Source organism: Phyllobates terribilis, unplaced genomic scaffold (genome assembly GCF_046119375.1).
Source record: "Phyllobates terribilis strain yellow unplaced genomic scaffold, ASM4611937v1 Scaffold_7__3_contigs__length_470593459, whole genome shotgun sequence".
NCBI classification, from domain to species: Eukaryota; Metazoa; Chordata; class Amphibia; order Anura; family Dendrobatidae; genus Phyllobates; species Phyllobates terribilis.
Window position 1 is genome coordinate 113,051,279 of NW_027362767.1, and position 25,995 is coordinate 113,077,273.

Below are 25,995 nucleotides of genomic sequence, written 5' to 3' on the forward strand. Positions count from 1 at the left end.
CTTCCTTCTTTCATGTTCTACACGATTCTTACATATATAGACAGTTTTTTGTTATCCATTCACAAGATATTATTCATTATATTGCTCATCACTGGCCGTTCTGTCACCTCTTTCCCCAACTTAATTAACCATCCCCCATCCCCCAAACTGACCTACAAACTGAGTTGTGGTTGGCGATAAAACCTGAATTATTATAGATAGTCGGATCCTGTAATTCTCTGGTTCCTCCAAATGTAACAATTTTTTATTTTAATTTCAAAAAATGCCCCTAGTGCCATATGTGGAGGCAGGGAAGGGTTTTTTCCCCTAATATAGAGCTATATGTGGTCTAGAGCAGCAAATCAGGGGGACGATCACTGTAAAAGATGAGAGCCGGCAGCACCATTTTATTTTAACCCATTCACCCCCTGGCGATTTTCCGTTTTCGTTTTATCCTCCCTTTTTTTCCAGGAGCCATAACTTTTTTTTAACTTTCATTCTGCCACATAGTGTACTGGAAAACAGGGAAAAAAAATTCCAAGTGCAGTGAAATTGCACCTCCACAATGTTTTTTGGTTTTTTTTATTTACCATGTTCAATATATGGTAAAACTGATCTGGCAATTTACTTCTCTAGGTCAATACGAGTGCATAGATACCAAACATGTACTGAATATAAAAATACCAGAAATATGGACAATACCAGGGACCATAATCCCAAAAAGTATATGGAGAACTCCCAATACAGTTAGGAAACAAAAAGACGAAAAATGGAGTATGTTGACCTAAAAATATATATGAAATAGTAAAAAAAAGCCTATTTAATTAAAAATTTAATTTTATTGAAAAAGTCAAAAGAATTAATAGGCAACATTACAATAAATAATCAGACCAAAAATTAGTAGTAGGTCACATGGTGAGGACACAAAAAATGTGATAACGTGAAAGACACCTAAATGTCATAGGTAATGGGGTAGCAAAAGAAGATTTAGTAAAATTGATGGCTTAAAGTTAGTCATCCACAAATAAAAATTCATTCAAAAGATCTGAATGTAGTAATATGGTATAGCCACTAGATGGCACCCAAGTACAATTGTGTACAAAAACCCATTTAAATAGGGGCCAGTAGCACAGTAAGGGCAGGGACACACTGCCGTATTTCACATCCGAGGATGGCATGGTAAACCTGGTACTGGCCGGCACCGCTCCTGACCTAAGCTTGACAGCTACATAGAAATCCATCATGCTGTCATACTCAGGTCAGTCCATTCAGTGCGATGTGATTATCATCGCACGAGTTATACGGCCCGTGTGTCCCTGCCCTGAGGAAGGAAATCAAATGACACAGGCCATTTTCCGAGACCTATAACGTTTTCATTTTTCAGGATATGGGGCTGGGTGAGGGCTTATTTTTTGAGACCTGAGCTTCATTAAAATATTGCCATGACTAATTACAATATTGTTTTTAGAACAGAAAAAAAACCTGAGTACAAAATGGCATAAAAAGTTACAGTTTTATTTAGTTAATCTGTAACTAACTTCCATTAATATATCCATAATATAAATATAATGCATGACAAGAAAGTGCAATGTGCTGGAAGAAAAACGCAGTCCACCTGCAAGGGCATATCATACCCCAGCTACAAAGAGTCCATATACATAGTGCGGTATCTTTCCAGAGATATACTGGCTAGAATAAGGCTATATATTCCAAGTGGAGCGCCGAAAAATGTATAACCCAAACCCAGGTTCACCAGATGCTTATCACAATTGTATATGGGGTCCAGGGGGACGCGGGGGACAGGTGGCAAAGGTGTCTCCTCTATCTATTAACTTTTTGTGCCATTTTGTACTCATGGTCTTTTCTGGTCTAGATGCTATATGAGTAGTCTACTCTGTCTGACCCTGGATTTACCGGGGTCTCTGCCATTGTTTCTTTAAGATATGTTGGTCATTGTTTGTACATAGAATCACAATGTTGTGTTGCGTTTTGAGCTTTTTTCCCGTTACGCCGTTTACCTATCAGATTATTTTGTTATGTTTTGATAGATAGGACATTTCTGAACGTAGTGATACCAAATTTGTGTATTTTTTCTTTGTGTTATTTTTAATGGGGTAAAGCGGGGGTGATTTGAACTTTTGTTTTATATTCTTTAAAACTTTTTTTTTTACTTTATTTAATATTTCCCTTAGGAATCGTGAAGCTGCGATCGTCCGATCGGCTGCGCTATACATAGAAGGGCTGTATATACTGCTGTGTATAGCAGAAATCTACCGCGGGCCGGCATTCACAGGAGGATGATGACAGGCACGGGGGTGATGTGGGCTCTAAAAAAGACAGGCACGTCAAATATGATGTGGTCTCTCAAAAGAAAATGGTTTTGTTAATTTTTTTGGGGGGGGTGAATTGCTGATTAACTCTTAATTTTTTTCTTTGTTGGGAAGTTAGAAGAGTTATGTTTCAAAAATGATGCTGATGTAAAGTGGACATGTGGGAAATATTTATTAATTATTTTTAGTGCTATCACTATCTGTTTTTAGGGCATAAAGATTCAAATTTCGAAAATTGCTAATTTTTCAAAATTGTCATCAAATTTAATTATTTTAAAATAAATAAATGCAAATCATATCAACCTAAATTTACCACTAGCATGAAGTACAATGTGTCACAAAAAAAGTCTCAGAATCACCGGGATCTGTTGAAGCGTTCCAGATCATTAACTCATGAAGTGACAGTGGTCAGAACTGAAACATTTGGCTTGGTCAATAAGATGAAATCAGGCTTTGGGGTGAATGGGTTAAATAAGATACCTACTATTAATTTCATCCCTTCTCCTAGTCTATTTGTAAACCACAACAGAATAAAAACATAGCTACACATCAAAGGATTATATCATTGTGGTCACATTATATGTAAATCTTGATCACGTGTATATAAAACCCAAACTTTTGCTGTACACAAGTTTTAGCCAATCATGGAAAAAAGCTTCAAAGTAAGAGGCTTTCAAAAATAGAAATGTTAATAGTTTATTTTTATCAATTAACACAATGTAAAGTGAATAAACTTAAAATGAAATGATTATTTGGTGTCACCGCCCTTTACCTTCAAAACAATATCAATTCTTCTAAATACACTTGCACAAAATCAGAAGTTTTGAAGGATTATAGTTAATTGTATAACTAACCAATTATACCAAACAGGTGACAATGATCATACTTTCTATGTATAGGGTGAAAGAAAATCATTAACTGAAACAGAGATAGCTGTATAAGAGTCTTAACACTGGGTGAGGAATAGCCAACAAAGGTGAGGTTGTGGAAAACAGTTTCATGTCACAGGTCATACACCATAGTAAGATTGAACACAGCAACAAGACACAAGGTAATTATACTGCATCAGCAACCCTTAAAGAGGTTGTCCACTAATTTTACATCCTAAGAATAGGTCATCAATGTCAGATCCGACACGGGACCAACACCTGGCTCCCCCACCGATCAGGTGTTAGTGGTGGGCGGCGATGGCCGCCAGGTGGAAGTACTCACTTGCAGAGCTGCTCCATCTACTTGTCATGACTGGTGCTTGTACTGCACATCTGCCTCCTATTGATTTGAATAGGAGGAGGATATGCAGAACCCTGCAGCCGCCACTACAAGTAGATGGTGAAGCTTAGCAAGTGAGTACATCCGGCCGGCGGCCATCGCTGCCACCGATAACTGATCGGCAGGGCTGCCGGGTGTCGGACCTTGGCCAATCAGACATTGATGACCTATCCTAAGGGTAGGCCATCAATGTTAATGTAGTGGACAACCTATTTAATGCAAACTAAGTGATGGCACCCTTCTCCCCTCGCCTTGCTTTGTACTTAAGATCTCTCCCAGGCAAAGATTTCAAAAGAGTCAGGTTTAAGAATGTGCGGATCAAGCTCTTTTGAAGAAGCACCAAGAATTTGGTCACCATAGGCGCAGTGGTCAGCCTAGAAAACTTAGTGTAGCAGGTGAAAAACACATTATGATTGCTTATATCCCTTCAAAATCTGAAGATGTCCAGCAGTGCCATCAGAGAAGAACAGACAGTGGGACCCGGCTTTTTGCCGGCACCAGTTGTCACGTAGATGATGTTTTATGCAATCTTCCAGTAGGAGAATATATACAAGTTTGTGTATTTTATACAAATTCTGACATTTGTGAATCGGAATGTGCTGGGATTGATTCCTGGCCGGGAGCACATGGATATTCTGAAAAAAATCCTTGCTCCAGCAAAACAGGTGCATGATTCCAAAAATAAGACACAGTACTTGTGACCGTTATAGGGATTGGAGTCTTAAGAATTATAAAGGAAATAAAACAGTGTTTTTTTCTGACACAATATAGTTGTAACTACTATCAGGTAGTGGATGTAATTAGGAAACATTTCTTGATTTTACATACAGATCCTGTCCTTACACAAATATAGAAAATGGCTGTAAATTTGTATCCAAAAGAGGTTTAACAATCAGCAATAATGTGTCTCCAAGCAACAGGTTCCTTTTTTTTAATTGTGTAAGAAAATACAATTGTAATAAAACAATTTTGAGGCTTAAGTACACAAAACAGTACTGCTCATATGTGAATGCCATATGGATGCCATATAGATTCATCTGAAAATTGTGCTAGTAAGTTCATTGTCTACCTGATAAACAGTGAAGCCATAACATATACTGTATGTTGGTCCATCAAGGTCATTGTGTAAATGGATAGAGGAGCAGATTTACAATGTCCAAAATCCCACAAGAAGTGTGGCAGGAGCATGAAGACACATTATGCCGCCCCACAACTTACATCAATCCTTGGAGTAGGACCAATGTGACATTGTTTCTTGAAGGCCTCTTTACCAACACGGTCCAGATGGAGACTGGAGGCTGGAGTGAAGCAACAGAGGCTGGAATTGTGGTCTATTCTCTATCGGTGAGTCCCGCTTTTATCCTGGACGCAATGATAGCTGCAGACTATGGGCTTCATACAGCTGTCAAAATCCACTCCACACCTGACATTGTCAAGTCAAAAGGATGCAAAAAACATGTAGGAACCTTGGAAAAACGCTTAAAACTATCTTCAAATCACTTCAAAAACTGAGTTAGATCTGAAAATCTTATCCAAAAAAATACATGGAATATTGATTTCTCTAAAAAAAAAAAAAAAAAAAAAAAACATACTGGATTTTTCTGCAACACAGAAAGTCTCTGTGAACATCCCCATAACGCACACTAAGTGATGGCACCTCCACCCCTCGCCTTGCACTTCAGCAATGAAAATTATATCAAAAGTAGGCTATGAAAAAGTAGGGGCCTGATCCTGGTATAGAGTGAGGAGTAATTGCCCATGCAATGTGACTGCCTTTACAATGTTATGAAAACTTAGATGACTGTATGTCCTTAAAGGAGATGTCTGGGAATATGGTATTGCTCATCTATGAATAGGTCCTCCATATCAGAAGGATGGGGGTCCACTTTCCAGCACCCCCAGTAATCAGCTGTTATCAGCTACTAGGAATTTATCTTCAGAACCTCAAAGCACGTTCTACACATTGAATGTAGTTGATATGTTCAACTCCTTTCTATGTCTACATCTGGCTTCGGCCTGACCTTGTAAGAGCTGATCGGTGGGGGTGCCTTAAGTTGGACCACCCACCCTTCTATGATCATTAATATCATGTGCCCAGACAACTCATTTTAGTGTATTTCTCCCTGTTAAAGCCTTATATTTATATCAGCACTTACTTGGCTTCCTCCATGTTCTGTATCAACGTAACGAGGCATGGGGAAACGAGAGTAAAGGATCTCCTGTCCATCATCAACAGGGGCCTGAAGCAAATGTCGGAAATTCTCATACTCAGGCATATCTTGATAGCCTGCTTTCCTCCACTGTGCAATAGTCTAGATTAAACCAGGACAAGGAGAAGAAGTTAACTAAAAAATATTAACAATATGAATTAAACACAAAACTGATAGATGCAAAAATATTCCATTAGTGCATATGACAAGAGTCAAACTTACCTCACCATGATAAATAAGTGTGAAGACACAGGGTCAGTGGGTGCTCTTGTCCACTGGCCCAGCCGCCTTTAGAAAGACAACATGGACCAGGGCTCATCCCCAACTGAACGCCCGAACTCCTCAACCGTGGGCGGAACACAACACAACCGTTAAGGCTTTATTGGATCCCCAACAACTAACAGCATATAACACATAACCAGCACAGCACAAATTGTAACAGGCAACAGCGTCTCACCCTTCCGCTGGCTCCCCAGGGTTTTAGATTCTTCGTATCTCAGATCTTCCAGGACTATGTACTCCAAACCAGTGGTCCCCTTCTTTTGGCAGGCACCCGCCCAGAGAGAAATAATGCCGGAGTTTGGAACTGAGACAGCACGGCAAAGTCTGTAACCAGGTGACCGAAATGTCCCAACCTGGGTTGCGTCCTAGGCGGTCATTGTTCTCCCATTCGATTCCGAAGATCCTAAATTAGCTGTCTGTCTTCAATCTAGTGCACCTGCTGTCGGGACCGACATTCCTAGGCTGAGGGCAGTAGGCAAAAATCTCCCGGTCAACTGAACAGTCCTCCTGATATACCCTCAGCCCTCATTGCAGGATACCGGGGACTTCACAATTGGTGGAATAAGATTGTCTTTTCATTGGCTGGATCTCAAGTCCCATATAACCATTTTTTGTCGTATTTCAGTGCAGGCAAGGGAGAGCCACATACTGGTTGATATAGTCTTACAATGGAATGCTAGTAGGAGACATTTGGTTTGCAAGTTATGACATTAGAACAATGGTGGCTGAGGCAATTTACATAGAGTCAACAATCCACATGGTAATACAATGGCATTCTAACAGGATTAAATTCATAATTGCATTACCTAGGTCAATATTACCAACATCAACAAGACTCTAGAAACAATGGGTATACAAAATAGTGTCCAGCTAGATTGTAAGAACTTAACCCATGAGTGGCATATTAAGAGTTCGCCACAAAATACCAAATTGTCCGGATAAATAAGAAATCATCCTATGTTGTATATAAAAGGGGTCCATTGCGTTACAATAAGGATCTGGAAAAATGTGTCCATCAGAAGGATCCTATCTGGTAGAATGCTGGTGCTATCGAGCAATACAGGCTGTAAAAACAAGGAATCATTTATTTGCATGAATGAGTTTTCTAGAAACTTGATACATTACATATACAGTGTATATTAAAGATGCACTCCGGTTAATTTTTTTACTAAATGTGTGTATATATGAATGTAATGTAGTGTGAGTGTATTAATATACTCGCCTATCGCCACCTTCCCCAGCTTCCAGTTCCATTCTGCTCCTCTTCTCAGTGATGTCACCAATCGCCACCTTCTGCGGTATTCAGCTTACAGATCCGTTCTGCTCCTCTTCTCAGCGATGTCACTTCATACTTCAGACTCTCCGGCTTATTCCATCTCTATGTATGAGACAGAACTCTCTTTTATAAAGGAAGCATTCTGACACTCCATAGTCTTACATTGTAAAAGCCACTTCCGTGTCACGCAGAGCTCAATGTGAGCCGGAGAGCTTGCAGAGCAGTAACATCACTGAGAATAGGAGCGGAATGGCGCTGGAGGCCAGAGAAGGTGGCTTTAGGTGAGTATATTAACACAAAAACTACACTACATACACAGATTTAGTTAAAAAAAAAAAAAAAAAAAAAAAATGGAAGGCCTTCTTTAAAACAGTGTTACACACCTGTCCCAGGTCTGGACTCTGCTTCCTAAAACCCAGGTGCGCTAAACTTTCTTGTTCTGCATGTTGAGCTTTGCAAGTATCCTGATGTGCTCCCATGTGTTGAACTTCCTAGGCCTATATAAGGCCTACCAAGAAACACACCCCGTGTCTTGGTATTAAGAATTTTACTTTGTCTATGCACAGCTCCCTGTCTCTGGTCTCCAGGATGTCTTCTGTATGCCTGCAGCTTCCAGAACCTCTGTTACTTGTTCAAAGTCTTCTATGGCATCTGCTGTCTGCGTTCACGAGGATGTCTCCTCTCTGCCTGTGGCTTCCAGTACATCTGCTATCTGTCTGCATTTCCTGCGTGTTTCAACTGCCTGCTGCACTGATGCCTGTGACCCCTACAGTCCTGCTCATCGTTATTGGCACCCATGAAGTTTAAGTATATAATGTGGAATATCTCCTGAAAAAAATGAATCAATTGAACAGTATTTTTGTATATAGACTCGTGTTTAATACAAAAGAGCAAATGATAAACAATAATTTAAAGCAAAAACCAATGGGAGGGAAAATAGGAAAACCTAAAGCTTGCTGTGTCACTGGTATTGCCACCCTTTACATTAATTTAGTATGGAAACACATTTTGACTCGCCTGTGGTAAATCACAAAAGAGATTTACCTGTGATTAATTGTTGGTGCCCATGTGACATGAATTAGCCAATGAATGATGACTTCAGTGTTTTAAAAAGCCACATGGTAGGCCCTGTTCCTTTGTCACAATGGTGAAGACAATGGAGCTATCTGAGGACATCAGAATTGCTATTATTAGCAAACACAAGACTTTCAAAGGATATAAGGCCATCTCCAAAGACCTTGGTATCCCAGTTTCAACAGTGCGCAATGTTATTAAATAGTTTGCCAAGCATGAAACCGTCAAGAACCACAATCCTTCTGGGAAAATGTTCTGTGGGCAGATGAAACAAAAATAGAGCTTTTTGGCAATGCAAAGCAACAGTTTGTTTACAGATGGCGCAATGGGAAGCTTATAAGGAATAGAACACATTACCAACAGTCTAGCATGGTGGAGGATCCATAATGCTGCGGTATTGGAGGCCTTGACCCTATCACAGGAATCATGAAATCAGATAATTATCAAGACATTTTAGAGTGAAATGTCCTACCCAGTATAAGAAAACTTGGTCATGGGTCCTCCAGCAAGACAATGACCCAAAGCAAACATCCAAAAGTACACAGGAATGGTTGAAAAAGAAAAGATGGACTGTTTTAAAATGGCCAGAAATGAGTCCCGACTTCAACCCCATTAAAAATCTGGGGTGAGCTGAAATCTGATAATGGGAAAAATATCCCTGCAAACATTCAAGAGCTTGAACAAACTGCAAAGGAGGAGTGGGAAAAAATTCCAGCTGGGAAGTGTAAGAAATTTATAGATGGCTACAAGAAACGTTTGGAGGCTGTCAGCAATGCCAAAGGGGATGCAACCAAGTATTAATTAGGGATGCTTTTATTGCTGCACATGCTGTTTATTCTGTTTCTTCTTTGAAATTGCAACATGGAAGTTGAAAAACAATGTTTTATTGTTGCAATACTTAGGACCACTAATTAAAAAATCCTGAGGACAGAACTTTGGTACATTTCCATTTATTTCTGAAAATATTGTACAGTCTATGAAAAAATGAAGGGGTGCCAATAATGGTGAGCAGCATTGTATGACCACCCGGACCTTGGTCTTCAAGGATCCACCTCACCTAGTGAGCACTTGACAAGCAGATCCATCACCAGATTTCCTAATACAAAACTGCATACATTACTGAATAGATTACCTAAACCTTATAAGATGATGTATGCCAGAATGGCTGCATAATCTTTTATGAAAGTTTAATATGTTCTCTGCCCACTGAACCTGACTGACCGTGTCCACCTGCTGCTGCTGAAATCTCACACTGCTAAGTACAAGCTGCAGTTGTCTGTCAGGTTGGGTGGGTGGAGTGTGCATATGCTTGTACTCATTAGCTATTTCATTCTACAGCTGGACTCATAAATTACTCATCAGAATTATTAAGCCAGTCTGAAATAGATTTAAAAAGTAAGTATCACACTTAAAATGTCTAATAATGTAAAAGTGTAATGTCAATTGCTGACAGATCCGCTTTCACTATGCACAACCAGACCCAGTCTTCCATAAGAAACTACATTTTGCCTGTTCTTAAATCATCTCAGGGATAGTAAAAGCATGTTAGGAATTCCTGCATATATAGTGTTTAATGTATATAAATGTTCAGTAGAGTTCTACACTATATGGACATAAATATTAGGACACACACAGGGGCGTACATACAAATAATGGGGCCCCATAAGAGAAGTTCTAATTAGTGTTGAGCCACCCCCGTAGTGTTCGAGTTCGGTTCGGTTCGTCGAACACCTTCAAACACTGTTAAAACCAATGGCAGGCAAACAAAAACACATATAAACACACAGAAAACACATAGAAAACACTTCAAAGGTGTCCAAAAGCTGACAAACTGCTCAGAAGACACAACTAACACATGGAAAAGTGACAAGTACATATAGTCATGCGAAAAGAAAAGAGGTGGAGGAGTAAAAGGAGGGGGAGACACAGATATAGGCATGTCATGCCCTTCTAAAACCGAAAAAGTGCGAAGCCGACACGGCCAGTCCATTCCTGCCCGTGCGTGTCGCCGGGTTTGTGCCAGAGCCGCGGTGAACCCTGACGGCCAGTCCCCCTCTCCCAATACTGGTGCCTGTCCGCTGGTGGGTCGAGCGAGCCCCCCTGTGGTGGAGGCAGCTCTAAGCTTTTTAATTTAAATTGTCTCTCTAATTTGAATGAGTACACTTTAAATCCTTTTACAAGGATCTATTGGAGGGCAAGTCTCATGCCAGCAGCCGCGGTAATTCCAGCTCCAGTAGCGTCCACTAAAGCTGCTGCAGTTAAAAAGCTTTTATAAGGAACAAGCTTGGCGGTCCACCGCAAGGCGTCCTACCGCCAGTCCCAGCCCCTGTGCCTTGGGGTGCCTCCCCGATGCTCTTCACTGAGTGTCCCAGGGGCCCGAAGCATTTCCTTTGAAAAAATTAAGTGTCCAAACTACAAGTGGTGTAGCTTGCTTAACAGCTGGGTTAATCCGCTGACTAGCAGACACTGCTACTAGGCCCAAAGTATTGCTTGGGCTAGATGCAGTTAAAAATTTGTAATTAGATACTCACGTTGGATGCTGAGAAAGCATTCCATAGAGTCTCCTGGCACGCCATATATTATTCTCTTAAAAAGCTTGGAGTAGGGGACCCTTTTATAGCCAAAATCATGGCCCTGTATCGCAGTCCATCAGCTAGGCTGAAGATAAATGGAACATTTTCATCACCTTTCATAATCACCAATGGGACAAGGCAGGGATGTCCTCTGTCCCCTCTCTTATACATCCTAGTGATGGAGCACCTGCTCTCATCAATTCACGATAACCCCAATATTAAGGAGATTGAGGTGGGAGGCACCGAGTACAAGTGCTCTGCATTTGCTGATGATGTCCTAGTATTTATCACTCAACCACATATATCCATCACTGCTGTTATGGCTGAAATAGATCACTTTGGTACATGGTCAAATTTTAAAATCAATGCAGCGAAGTCTGAGGCCCTCGATGTCTCCCTCCCCAAATCCATACAGGATTCCATCCAGTCCAACTTTCCCTTTGCCTGGCCCTCACAGGGTATCAAATACTTAGGAATTCGTATTCATAGAGACCTCTCCCGTCTATTTTATCTTAATTTTGGGCCCTTTATGAACAACTCCATAGAGATCTTACTTCTTGGACGGTGAAGGATTTTTCCTGGTTCAGCAGAATAAATATACTAAAAATGAACGTCCTACCTAAACTCTTATACCTCTTCCAAACCATTCCCGTGGTAATTCCCTCAAATTTTTGGAAAAGACTACGCAGTAGCTTTTGCAGATTTATCTGGGCAAGTGGGCGTCCACGCATTCGGGGGGACATTCTGATCAGACACAAACAAAAGGGGGGCCTTAGCCTTCCGGATTGTAGAAGGTATTACATGGCAGCAGTACACGCTAGAATCCTGGACTTCTTCCATCATTCGAAGGGGAATTTGTGGGTCAAAATAGCTCAATCCATTTGTCCTAAAGCTCTTACCACTCTCCCATGGTGCGCCCATTTAATTGTCCACTCTCTTGGCCTCATGTCACATAGTACTTATGCCACTGCTTTGGCTTTGAGATCCCAAAAAAAAAGCTTATCCTCAATCGACCCCCAGGGCCCCTTGCTCCCGATTTCAAATAATCCAGATTTCCCACCAGGACTATCTGCAAATAGATTTCTTGGTTCAAATAAATCCCATCCGATATTATTTTCTCATGTCATCTCCAATACTTCGCTGCTCCCCCTCAATGACTTGTTACAGGGAAGAGCCACTTCCCTGAAGGCTAATTTTGAATATAGCCAGTTACAACACTTCTATTCAACTGTGAAGAAGCGCACACATCTTCATAGAGATCTCACAAACTTTGAAAAATTGAGCCTATCATTGTCACACCCTACACACTCCATCTCCCTACTGTATAATCTCCTCATTGCCCACGTAACTGACAACAGGCCAGGATTCTGCGGTGCATGGGAAAGGGAACTGGGGAAGTCCTTCTCTGATTCACAATGGGAAAAATGTTTCTTCCTAACACATAAAACCTCAATAGTGTCCAAAGCTCAGGAAACCTCCTTCAAAATTATCTCTAGATATTACCGGGTACCAGCAGTCCTTCATAGATGGTATACAGTGGTCTCAGATAGATGTTGGAGATGTGGGGAGGGGGAAGGGACAATGTCACACATATGGAGGGCATGCCCTATAATAAATGCATTTTGGTCAAAGCTGGTTCCCATGATTGAGAAAATAACTGGTTTGACTATCCCTAATACGCCAGAAGCCCTCCTTTTATCAATGTTACCAATAAGTAAACGTAGTTATAAAAGGTCATCAATAGGCTACCTAATACATGCGGCTAAGAGTGTCATTCCACGACACTGGAAAAGCAGAGACCCACCCACTGTGGAGGAATGGTTTGCGGAGATCTCCCTCCTTAATAGGATGGAGCATCTGATTGCCATCTCACCGGCTGATGGTGATAGATACGGTGTGATTTGGAGGGATTGGATTGATTTGCAAAACTCTGACGCCTACCATCTAGCCCCCAACTAAAGTTATCCGTGATGTCGGCACAACAATGATCATAACTCTATTGATTGGTGGTCTGCCGTGGTCCGCTCCCTCTCTCTCTATCTTTCATATGGAAAAATACATGCTTGATCTGGATATTGATGGAAAACCCTCCCTGTACCCCCCAATGTACTGTCGTTATGCATAGATTTATAGTTATACTACCCCTTTTACTATGTATATTGTATTTTCTTGTACTTTTTCAACACAAAAATAAAAAAAAACTTGAATTTGAAAAAAAAAATTGTAATTAGATCTACAGGCGGTGGCTACTCCGCTGACTAGCAGACACTGAAGCTTTGGAGCAGACCTCTGATTCCCAGGCTATAGTATAAGTAAACAGCTCTTCAGACTCATCCATCTGTGTTACCCCAAGCCACAGTGTATGTAGTTTCTTACGGTTAAAAGGGGGGGGGGGGGGAGAGACCCGACCCACCTGGAATTGACGATGGCAACGTCATGTAAAACACAGCAAGGGGACTCCAAAAAGAGTCTCCATTTTTTCCCAAAATTGTGGCACAGACACCACTTAAGTGGCATAAATTGTCCCAGAGTTGCTTAAAATGGTTGGTGAGGTGATTTTCCAAAATCCTCAAGCTTTTAGTCTCCCCAGAATGACACAGGTGGGGCAGATGGTGGTTGTCCCGGCCCGCTAGGCCGCATTGTAGCACAGTGAGCTTCGTACTGCAACTTATGCTTCATATCCATGTGACGGTTCATGCATGAAGTACTCAAACTATGGATTTTTTGGCCTCTACTTAGCTTTTGGTGACAAATGATTAAGATAACACGAGTTGGGTCATCCTTATCGATCTGAAAAAATGCACAGGCTATGCAAGGTTTAGAGCCCATGCGACTCTGCTACTAGCAATACTATCAAATGATTGGCTGGGTTAGATGCAGAGCGTCTGGGTTTGGTTGGGGGTTCCCACAGTCTGCCTAGGCTAGATGCAGTTAAAAATTATTATTAGATACACAGGCGGTGCAGCTTGCTTCGCAGTTGGGCTAATACGCCAAAAGTATTGGTAGACTCTATACTAAATAAGGAAGGATTCACTGACTGTGGTGGCCCCTCCGTGGGCCATGGCGATTGGTGGAGATTTGGTGGATGATTATAGGAGAAAGCTCCTTAATAGAGAAAGTTGGTGGATTTATACTTTAAATACACGTGTACCAGCGGGTTTAAACATCAGACATGATTTGATGTATCATTATGAGTGATCATTTATAGATTATTATTATACAGTACAGACCAAAAGTTTGGACACACCTTCTCATTTAAAGATTTTTCTGTATTTTCATAACTATGAAAATTGTACATTCACACTGAAGGCATCAAAACTATGAATTAACACATGTGGAATTATATACTTAACAAAAAACTGTGAAACAACTGAAAATATGTCTTATATTCTAGGTTCTTCAAAGTAGCCACCTCTTGCTTTGATGACTGCTTTGCACACTCTTGGCATTCTCTTGATGAGCTTCAAGAGGTAGTCACCGGAAATGGTCTTCCAACAATCTTGAAGGAGTTCCCAGAGATGCTTAGCACTTGTTGGCCTTTTTGCCATCACTCTGCGGTCCAGCTCACCCCAAACCATCTCGATTGGGTTCAAGTCTGGTGACTGTGGAGGCCAGGTCATCTGGCATAGTACCCAATCACTCTCCTTCTTGGTCAAAAAGCCCTTACACAGCCTGGAGGTGTGTTTGGGGTCATTGTCCTGTTGAAAAATAAATGATTGTCCAACTAAACGCAAACCGGATGGAATAGCATGCCGCTGCAAGATGCTGTGGTAGCCATGCTGGTTCAGCATGCCTTCAATTTTGAATAAATCCCCAACAGTGTCACCAGCAAAGCTCCCCCACACCAACACACCTCCTCCTCCTTGCTTCACGGTGGGAGCCAGGCATGTAGAGTCCATCCGTTCACCTTTTCTGCGTCGCACAAAGACACAGTGGTTGGAAACAAAGATCTCAAATTTGGACTCATCAGACCAAAGCACAGATTTCCACTGGTCTAATGTCCATTCCTTGTGTTCTTTAGTCAAAACAAGTCTCTTCTGCTTGTTGCCTGTCCTTAGCAGTGGTTTCCTAGCAGCTATTTTACAGTGAAGGCCTGCTGCACAAAGTCTCCTCTTAACAGTTGTTGAAGAGATGTGTCTGCTGCTAGAATTCTGTGTGGCATTGACCTGGTCTCTAATCTGAGCTGCTGTTAACCTGCGATTTCTGAGGCTGGTGACTCGGATAAACTTATCCCCAGAAGCAGAGGTGACTCTTGGTCTTCCTTTCCTGGGGCGGTCCTCATGTGAGTCAGTTTCCTTGCAGCTCTTGATGGTTTTTGCAACTGCACTTGGGGACACTTTCAAAGTTTTCCCAATTTTTCGCACTGACTGACCTTCATTTCTTAAAGTAATGATGGCCACTCGTTTTTCTTTACTTAGCTGCTTTTTTCTTGCCATAATACAAATTCTAACAGTCTATTCAGTAGGACTATCAGCTGTGTATCCACCAGATTTCTGCACAACACAACTGATGGTCCCAACCCCATTTATAAGGCAAGAAATTCCACTTATTAAACCTGACAGGGCACACCTGTGAAGTGAAAACCATTTCCGGTGACTACCTCTTGAAGCTCATTAAGAGAATGCCAAGAGTGTGCAAAGCAGTCATCAAAGCAAAAGGTGGCTACTTTGAAGTACCTAGAATATAAGACATATTTTCAGTTGTTTCACACTTTTTTGTTAAGTATATAATTCCACATGTGTTAATTCATAGTTTTGATGCCTTCAGTGTGAATGTACAATTTTCATAGTCATGAAAATACAAAAAAAAATCTTTAAATGAGAAGGTGTGTCCAAACTTTTGGTCTGTACTGTATATATGTTCCTTTTTTCTTCTTTTCTTTTGGATTATTTACATTTATATGCATTGTTTCTATGCTATACGATTTTAACATGGTATGTGTGTTTAAATTTAAGATTAACTCAGCCTTGAACAGGTGCATAGCAAGACATGACATATAAATACCACTTCCTTGCTGTTTTTTTGCTATGCAATGATTAAGAACCTTTAGTTCGAAACGCATTTGCTGTTCTTCTCCAAGGTGGACTTTTAAAATATTTTTTGTATTATCCAATAAAAAGTGGATTTTAGAAAATTTGTTCAGCTGGATCTTCCTGGTTCCTCATGTTCATCTGGTAGCACTCCTGGCTCCGTGCTGTTGATCTTCTAGGTGGGTGAGCTGATTTTTTCCTTTCTTTTTCTGCCATGTGGCAATTGGTTATCCACTTTCGCTGCCCCTTACTCAACGAGTTCACAAACATCTCCCGTCGGTTTGGAGTCCCATTATGCCCAACCAAAAACATAGGCCCCACAACTAAAAAAAATCGTTCTTAGGCATCGAAATCGACACCACAGCAAGGTTGTTCCGCCTCCCATGGGAAAAAATACCAAAACATTACACCTGATCTAGGTTTTTTGCACAGTATGGAAAGTAACACTACAGCAGATGCAAGTATTACTAGGTCTCCTCGTGTTTGCGAGCCGGGTGATGCCAGTCGGAAGGGTTTTTTCTCTTCATTTATCGCCCGCAACAAAAGGGGCATCTAAACCGAGTCATACAATCAGAATCAGCAGGCAGCTACGGGCGGACTTAGAGGTGTGGAAAACCTTCTTATAATCATTCAACGGTCACACGTTATTTATGTCAGCAGAGCAGTCCAACATTCAACTAAGATTATTCACCGGGGCAGCAGAATCAGGCGGATATGCAGCGATACTAAATAACCAATGGTGCACAAGCTTATGGCCTCCGTATTGGGCAGAACAAGTGCTGACAAAAAAAGACAGTCCTGGAACTGTTTCCAATAGTGGTAGCAATAGAAATATGGGGCGCGCGCCTTGCTAACAAAAATATACTCTTCATAACAAAAAACACCAGCCTAGCGCACTTCATTAATAATATGGCATCATCGTCTCTCTAAGTGCTAGGCCTACTTCGCCGGCTAGCATTCCTGTGCCTAAAACACAATGTATGGGTCCGTGCTAGGCACGATGCTGAGGGGTCTAACGCTTTATCACAATTCAATTGGCAGATTTTCACAGAGCTCCTCCCCAACGCCCACCCATCGAGCAACAGTTGCCCAGCCTCCCAATGGGATCTATTGGAGAATAGTTGATGCCATTAATCAGAGCGTCAGTTGCCCCATCGATGTGGCAAGCATACGGTAAGGCATGGGAACAGTGGACATGACTAGTAGCAGGCAGACGGGTTGACCAATGTGAACAAGCCAGATTACAAGTCACCATAGAATTTCTCCACCAGCTAATGATGAGGGGCATATCACGGGCGTCAGCGCAGCGGTGGCTGACAGGAGTAGCATTTCACTTCCAACTACTGAATTGTGGGCATGTGACAAAGAGATTCATCATCAGACAATCCATAAAAGGGTGGAAAAGGGGTCAGCCAAGTCAGGAGTGTAGACGTTCCGTCCCGTGTTACTAAAACTGATTTCTCACATCATATCCCTAACACCATTAACATGATACTCACAATTCGAAGCAACACTACTGTCTACTGTATTTGCGATCGCCTTCTTCGGGGCTCTATGCATAAGCGAATTAGTCCCTCAATCCAAAATTACCACCAGTGGAGGCTTATTACACCAGGACGTAGTCATAGCCAATAAAGCAATACGTCTACGCATACGCAAATCGAAAACGGTTCCAGCGGGCAGGGGCAGTTGGATACTTCTACAACCGACAAACGGTACGCTGAGTCGGGTAACAATAGTAAAAACATATATAACCATCAGATCACTAAGTAATTTCTTCCTATCACACATTGATGGAACGCCATTATCAAGATACCAGTTCCAAGCTATATTTAATAAATGCATAACATCAGCAGGAAACCACCCCAAAGATTATGGGACACACTCATTCCGCATAGGTGCGGCCATGGAAGCAGCAAGAGCAGGACTGTCACAAACGGAAGTTCAGAGGATAGGGAGATGGCAATCCATGTGTTTGGCGAGATACATAACACCGGTCTTGTTATCCTAACGTGGTTAGTTTAATTTACCTAGTGACGCTAAGCCAACAGTGTGGGTGATAGGCCACTCGTATATATATTGTGCAGAAAAAAGGGCGAAAGTCTGCCCAGGCGGGAGAAAATTTGAGTTTCATAACACATATTTGAATTGGAGAGGTATTAGAGGCCTGCAATGGCCACAGGTACTAATGGAGGTAATCAAGGTAGGGAGAGAGGCAAGAGGTCCGGTCATCTTAGTTATACAGGCCGGGGGAAACAACCTAGGTCATCACAAGAGCGCTTAACTAATGGCAATAATGAAACTAGACACTGAGTGCTTCAGAGAATTTTTCACAAAAATAGTCAGAGATTGTGCCGAGCGCGGTATGGCAAGGTGCCCGAGACATCACGGCCATCGAACGGACAAGGCGGCTAATAAATATTGGGATGCCAAAATTTATAAGAGACAGAGGTGGACAACTGGAGGGAGATAAAGCAGGCCTCATACGGCCCGACTGTGTTCACTTAATGGATATTGGACTGGACATATTCCTGTCAGGACTCCAGGACGGAGTGGAACAAGAGTTAAGAGTGATGGATGGGGGTCAGAGTCCTGCATACGAGTACGCAGGATCCTTCGTGGCCTGGAAATAGAAAGGACATGTTGGAGAGTTACACTTGTTGGCCAACTTGCCGTTGTGGAGACTGGAGACACAGGGCATGCTGCAAAAAGCTGAATTATTTTAGAAATAAAATGCCTTTCTAATATAATGAGTATAAACAGTTAATAAAGCTGTGACCGATCCTCACCCATCCAGTTGTAAGAGTTACATGATTGTATTGTCAATGAAAGAGGGGCGGTAGGGAGCTGAGCGTCTGGGTTTGGTTGGGGGTCACCACAGTCTGCCTAGGCTAGATGCAGTTAAAAATCATTATTAGATACACAGGCGGTGCAGCTTGCTTCGCAGCTGGGTTACTACGCTGACTAGCAGACACTGAAGCTTTGGAGCAGACCTCTGAGTAAACAGCTCTTCAGACTCAACCATCTGTGTTACCCCAAGCCATAGTGTATGTAGTTTCTTACGGTTAAAAGGGGGGGAGGAGAGACCCAACCCACCTGTAATGGACGATGCCAACGTCACGTAAAACACAGCAAGGGGACTCCAAAAAGAGTCTCCATTTTTTCCAAAAATTTGTGGCACAGACACCACTTAAGTGGCATCAATTGCCCCAGAGTTGCTTAAAACGGTTGGTGAGGTGATTTTAACAAATCCTCAAGCTTTTACTCTCCCCAGGATGACACAGGGGTAGAAAAGTCCTTGCGGATCCATGATTTGTTCATCTTTTTGAATGTGAGTCTATCTACATTGTCAGTGGACAGCCGCGTGCGCTTGTCTGTCAGCACACCACCAGCAGCGCTGAACACATGTTCAGAGAGAACAAACATTATTAGTAATTTGAAAGCTGGTGGAGCTTAGTATAGATGGCCTAATAGAATGAGCACCACACACTGCTACAGGCCCAAAATTATTTTCCAGGCAAGATGCAGCTAAAAATTATTAGTAATTTGAAAGCTGGTGGAGCTTAGTATAGGTGGCCTAATAGAATGAGTACCACACACTGCCACTATGCCCAAAATTATTTTACAGGCAAGATGCAGCTAAAACTTATTAGTAATTTGAAAGCTGGTGGAGCTTAGTATAGATGGCCTAATAGAATGAGTACCACACACTGCTAATATGCCCAAAAGGTTTTACTTGGCTAGGTGCAGTAAAAAATTTGTATTACATACACAGGTGGTGTAGCTTGCAACACAGATAGGCTACTCAACTGACTAACACACACTGCAAGAGGCCCAAAAGGATTTGCTTAGCTAGATTTAGCCAAATGCTGTGAAAAACACTTGCACAGCACTAAAACAGACCTGCCTGGCAAAAAGTGATAGGAACTGATGTACCCTAGCCCTCAAAAGGGCTGCAATTACAACTAGTCACTACTCCCAATCTATCTGTCTATTTAAGAGCACAGACCCTGCCTGCTAAAAGTCGTAGGAAATGCTGTAACCTAGCCCTCAAAAGGGCTGCAAATAGAACTAGTCCCTACTCCCAAGCTATCTGTCTATTTCAGATACAATTCGCTTGCAATTCACACAGTTATACTGTATAGCGCGCACACAGCAGCAGCGGTGCCGTCTAACACTAAGCTGCAGCAGTGAGAAAATGGTGGCGACGGGGAAAATGGCTGGGTCTTATAGGACAAGGACATGTGAAATACACAGCCAATGACACATGCCCTTGCTTGAGTGAAAAAAAGCACTTCGCTCCGTGTGTGCGCTGCTGATAGGCTGACAGACTGCACCTCCCCACTGTAAATGCGGGAAAGAGAAAAAAAAATGGAGATCTTCATTATTCCTGCAGAGATCCATCCCCTGCCCCTCCCCCCACCCCGTTGTACACTCAAACTGTGTATTAACATTGATTATCAGCATTACTGTGAAAAAAATCCAGTTACGATTTTGGTGCACTTACAGTTATCGAACATAACCTCGAACAGCCGGATTTTTTTCAAATCGTTCGGGTTCGTCGAAAGGCTCGGACACCGCCCAAAACAGCTCGAATTTGAGATTGGCGACCAGCTTGATTCGAATACCGCTCATCTCTAGTTCTAATCCCCCCCAAAAAATAAAAAATTTGGTGAGGCACAGAAGAGCATACCTCACAACTCTGCAGCCCTTACAGAGTAATTTTCCTCCTATTGAAGCCCTAGATTCTAAATACCCCTTTCATTGCCTCCTTAAAGTATGATGCCAATAAAAGTACCCCCAAACACAATATGATACCCACACAGTGAACTCCCACACAGCATCCTCCCGATGCACAGTATGATGACCCTGCTGTATCCACCCGGAAAAGTATGGTGACCCCAACACAGTATGATGCCCCAACTGTGACCCCAACACAGCAATCCAGAGAATATCATGGCCCCCACATAGAATGACAGACCCCAAACAAACCTCCACACTGTATAATGGCCCCTACTAGCTCTCCAAACAGTTTAATGCCCCCCACAAAGCCCTCCAACAGTATAATAGCTCCCACATAGCCATTCAAACAGTATAATAGCTGCCATATAACCCTCCAAACAGTATAATGGACCTCACATAGCTCTCCAAATAGTATAATGGCCCCCACATAGCCCTGCAACAAAATAATGGCCTCCGTATAGCTCTCCAAACAGTAATGCCAGCCCCCACATAGCCTTGCAAACAGTAATGCCCCCCTACCCTCCACAAAGCCCCCTCCACATAGCCCTCCAAACCGTAGAATGCTCCCCTCCCCTACATAGCCTTCCAAACAGTATAATGAGCCCCACATAGCCTTACATGTAATATATTGGCCCCACATAGTCTTCCATATAATATACTGGGTCCCACATAGCCCTCCATAAAATATCATGGTCCCCATATTGCCCTCCATATAATATAATGGCCTCCTTAAGTACTTGACAAAAAATTTAATTAAATCCTCACCTCTCCCCATTCCCCGCTGCTCCGGTCTCCACAGTGTGTCTTCTGCAGCTCTGCACTGCTCGGCACAGCGGGCACGTTATAGTGACGTCATCGTGCCTGCTGCGCTGAGACATCAGATGCATCATTGTTTTCAACTGTATCGGTATCCTGGATGAAAGTGTGATGCTGGGAAAGGAACGCGATGGGAGATGGTACTGGCTCTGGGCCCCCTACGGACCCCATAGCTGTCATGTGGCCTGCCGCTATTGGCGGTACACCACTGGACACACATCATAATTATTGAATTCATGTTTTCAACTCAGTCCTCCTTTCACAAGGTTACAATCAAAAATATTTCCTGACATATTTTTAGATGCTGTGTATACTAGCAATAGAGATCAATAGGGTAGGTTTGAACTAGAGGTCATGTGAAATGTCCCATGCTCGCTGTATTGCCTCGTCGTCTATGGCGCATCCTGCCCCAGCACCACCTCCCATATCTGATGCCTTCCGGTCTCTGGTCCATGAAGCGCAAGCAAGAAGCGTCGCATATATCCCCTGATTGGCTGGGTTTGGGTAAATCAGGAACTGACATTCCCCCGGTTTACCACGCCCCCTGAGGAAGTACAGCATACGAAACGTGCGTTGGGGTAAAGGGACATCAAACATTACATGTGCTCCTGCGGTACAGCCCTTGGCTGCGGTAGATATCTCCACATTATGGTCTTTTGGTGACTACTTTGTGTATGTTATACAGCTTATTATGTGTTGAAAATGATATTTCAGCCACTGATATGTCTAAATATATGTATTTGGTGGAGCTCTCATAAAGGAGCCGTGTACTATTTAACACTTGTATGTAATTGTAATACTGTCAGGCCAAAACACACTCTATGGAGATTGTTTCCCTATGTATATGGAACCGGATTGGTGTTTATGAATTCTGATGTCCCTCACGGTGTGAGGTTCTGTTTTTAGTATTTGTTGTTTGTAGTCTTCTAATCTGCCATTAGTTTAATAAAGGCCTTTTTATATAAATTATGCTGTGGTTGGTTGGTTTATGGGGGCTTCTGACCTCTAGTTCAAACCTATTGATCTCTACCACTTCCACAATGGCCTACAATGAAGCACTCAGCATTGCAGTCACCCTTTACTTAAACGGGTTTTCCCATAAACAACATTAATCTTAATCAACATTTTAATCAATAGATCTTTGAATAATAATAAGTTCCACAATTGGATTGGACACGGGATCACAGCTGATTCTTTTTGTGAGGTAAAACAATTCACTGCCTGTTGTAAGCAATGTTTTACCTCACAGGAAGAATCAGCTGCGATCCCGGGCTGTCCTGTCTGTATACTCTGATTTTTTTGTTTTACCATCAAACAAAAAGGGAAATAATATGGGATCATAAAGTTGCAGATCTTCTCCCACAAAAAGTAACCCTCCACTCAGCTCCATCAGTGGAAAAATAAAAAAACCTATGCCTCTCAAGACTACGGTGATGCAAAAAATATATTTTTTCTATAAAATTGTTTTTAGTGTGAAAAAGCAGCAAAATGTAACAAAATGATATAAACGTGGTGTCTCTGTAATCATAATGACCCAAAGAACAAAGCTGACATCAGTTTTTCCACAAGGTGAACAGTGTAAAAAACAAAACAAAAAACAATTGTCACTTCTACCGTATGGTGAATGGCGTAAAAAAAATAAAAATATAAGCAAGTCTTGAACTGCTGTGCTTTGTTCATTCTGCCTCCCAAAGATCACAATAAGGCGCAGATCGGTACTTAAGCAGCGATGCCAATTAGGTTCCTTTTTTATCGTTTTATCAGAAAAAAAGAAACTTGCACAAGAAAAAAAAAATTTGATAATCTACTTGGATTTTTAGCTGACGTGAAGAGGAAATCCTCAGCGTGCTTATATAGTATACTGGAATACTTTGTATTGCATTATGTTCTTTCTGTTACTTTAAATCCAGCAGGCAGTGCAATGGCACACACTGTTTTTGGAGCATTCATATAAGGAATTTTTTATCCTCCTTTTTTTTACTTCAGAGGGTTTGAAAACGCCTGGTGGAAGAAAAAAAGTGCATATCACTTCTTTAAGTATGAAAGAAACCTCGCTGAGCTGGGCACTGTGCCATCAAAAGGCAGCAAACAAATGCTTCAGGTAAAATACTCTTCAAAGATTTTTTGCAAAAAAAAACTCCTTCATAAACCTCTAAAAAAAATATAAATAAGGAGAGTTTCCTGAAGCAGTTTTGCTTGAAAGACTCACGGTTTTGGAAAACCTACAAAATGTGTTTCCACATATCCTTAGGCAACCACATATAAAGTTTCTAAGTTTTAAGGGGTTGTCCACTACTAGGACAACCTCTTCTTGATCTAAATGTTTGGCACCAATAAAGTAAAAAGCCTATACTCCCCGCCCGTGCTGGCGCCGTTCCAGGAGTGTCGTCATTCGTGGTCCCGGGGCTCTCATGCGGTTGTTATCACACGTGAGCCCGGCACCCAATCAGAGCTGGCGTCGCCTTCGTATGGTTAAGTAATTAATAGGCAGTGACAGCTGCGGCTGACCGTTGTACACTGTAATAAGATCGCCCTTAAGCCTTCACTGTTTCAAACTGAATAACACCAAGTTTTTTAGGCTCAACAGGTGAGATGGACGCTCAAAGCAGCAGGTCCGGGTGGGCACAAGGACCCCAGTGTGTGGGTGCGGCAAGCAGGAAGGCATGTGGGAAGCAACGACTTAGGACATACAAGAATCTTGGGAGTAGTAGGACAGATGCAATGGAACCCAGCAGCGATGGAAGCAAGGTAAAGCACAGACGCTCAAGTACACCAAACAAAAGTCTTGAGACTCAATCCCAAGACACAGGAGTGTGTGTATCAATGGGCCTTAAATAGATCTATGGAGATGATGCTACTGATCCACACCGGGCAACTTACAAAACCTGACGTGGAGCTCAACAGAAGGCAGCGAACCCGGGAGAAGGGAGCAAAGCCCGGGATGGCTGAGACAGATGTTTAACACAAGTACTGTCTTGGTACTGCAGTCTACCCATTCCATTAATAACCTACATCATTATCTTAAGAATACACTGGGCTAGGCTTCAAAGGAGGACTAAGATGGAAGCCATGGTGACCTTCAGAAAGTCCCCGGCTGCTGTGTCAACCCATCAGCATGCAGAGCTCACATCATTGTCATTGAAATGCTGCTGTCAATGATTAACAGCAGCAATCAGAGCTGAGCTTTCCATTTGTCAGTCCTCTCCATGTCTCGCCCAAGTTTCCTGTGTTGGGTCAAACTAAGCTGCAGGCTCCATTATTAGTTGTGCTCTTAGGTCAATTCTGATGGAAGCCCACAGCCACCATCTGCCAGATATAGTGCAGGCTTAGGCAGGGGCGTATCTAGGGGTGGAAGGCGGGGCATGTCGCAGGGGGGCGCAGTCGGGCCGCCAAATGCAACGGTCCGAGGTGTCCCCCTCTCCCCCGGCGGCTGCATTTTGCCTCCCCCGGACCGGGATTCGTCCGTTCTCTGAGCGGTCATCAAACTGACAGCCCGCTCAGAGAAGCTGCGGCATGCCGGCTCCCAGTGATTGTACTTGCGTCTTGCAGACACAGGTACAATTGAAGCTCTGACCTTCGGCTTAGAGCGACGTCAGCAGCGTGATCAGGTCATGTGATCCCGCTGCTGCTGTCACTCGCCGGCGCCCACAGGAGGGAAGAGCAACGGTGGTAAGTGCTCCTCTGGGGCTGAAGACACCGAAGATTCAGACCGGGGGGCGCATATTTATTAATTGTGCAGGGGGTATTTATTGTGCAGGGGGGCTTAGTTATTAATTGTGCAGGGGGGTATTTATTGTGCAGGGGCTATTTACTAATTGTGCTTGGGGCTATTAATTGTGTAGGGGGGCATATTTATTAATTGTGCAGGAGGGCTATTAATTGTACAGGGGGCTATTTATTAATTGTGCAGGAAGCCTATTAATTGTGCAGGGGGCTATTTATTAATTGTGCTTGGGGCTATTAATTGTGCAGGTGGCTATTAATTGTGCAGGGGGCATATTTATTAATTGTACAGGGGGGGCATATTTATTTATTGTGCAGGGGCCATATTTATTCCGTGTGGAGGGGAGATTTAATCTGTGGGGAGCAAGTGGGGAGTGGGTGCAGACACATTATTGGTAGCGAGGGGTAATATGTGTGCGGACACAGTATGGGAAGCGAGGGTGATGGGATGTGTGCGGACACAGTATGGGAAGCTAGGGTGATGGGATGTGTGCAGACACAGTATGGGAAGCGAGGGTGATGGGATGTGTGCGGACACAGTATGGGAAGCGAGGGTGATGGGATGTGTGCGGACACAGTATGGGAAGCGAGGGTGATGGGATGTGTGCGGACACAGTATGGGAAGCGAGGGTGATGGGATGTCTTTTTTTTTCTTTTGTCTTGCAAAAATAGAAATGTCCTTAGGTTCCT

At 42.6% G+C, this 25,995-nt stretch overlaps 1 pseudogene; it reads right to left on the minus strand.

Annotated features, from left to right (window-relative positions):
* Positions 1 to 25,995, minus strand: part of LOC141155374 (protein transport protein Sec23A-like) — a 79,691-nt pseudogene that overhangs the window by 22,645 nt on the left and 31,051 nt on the right.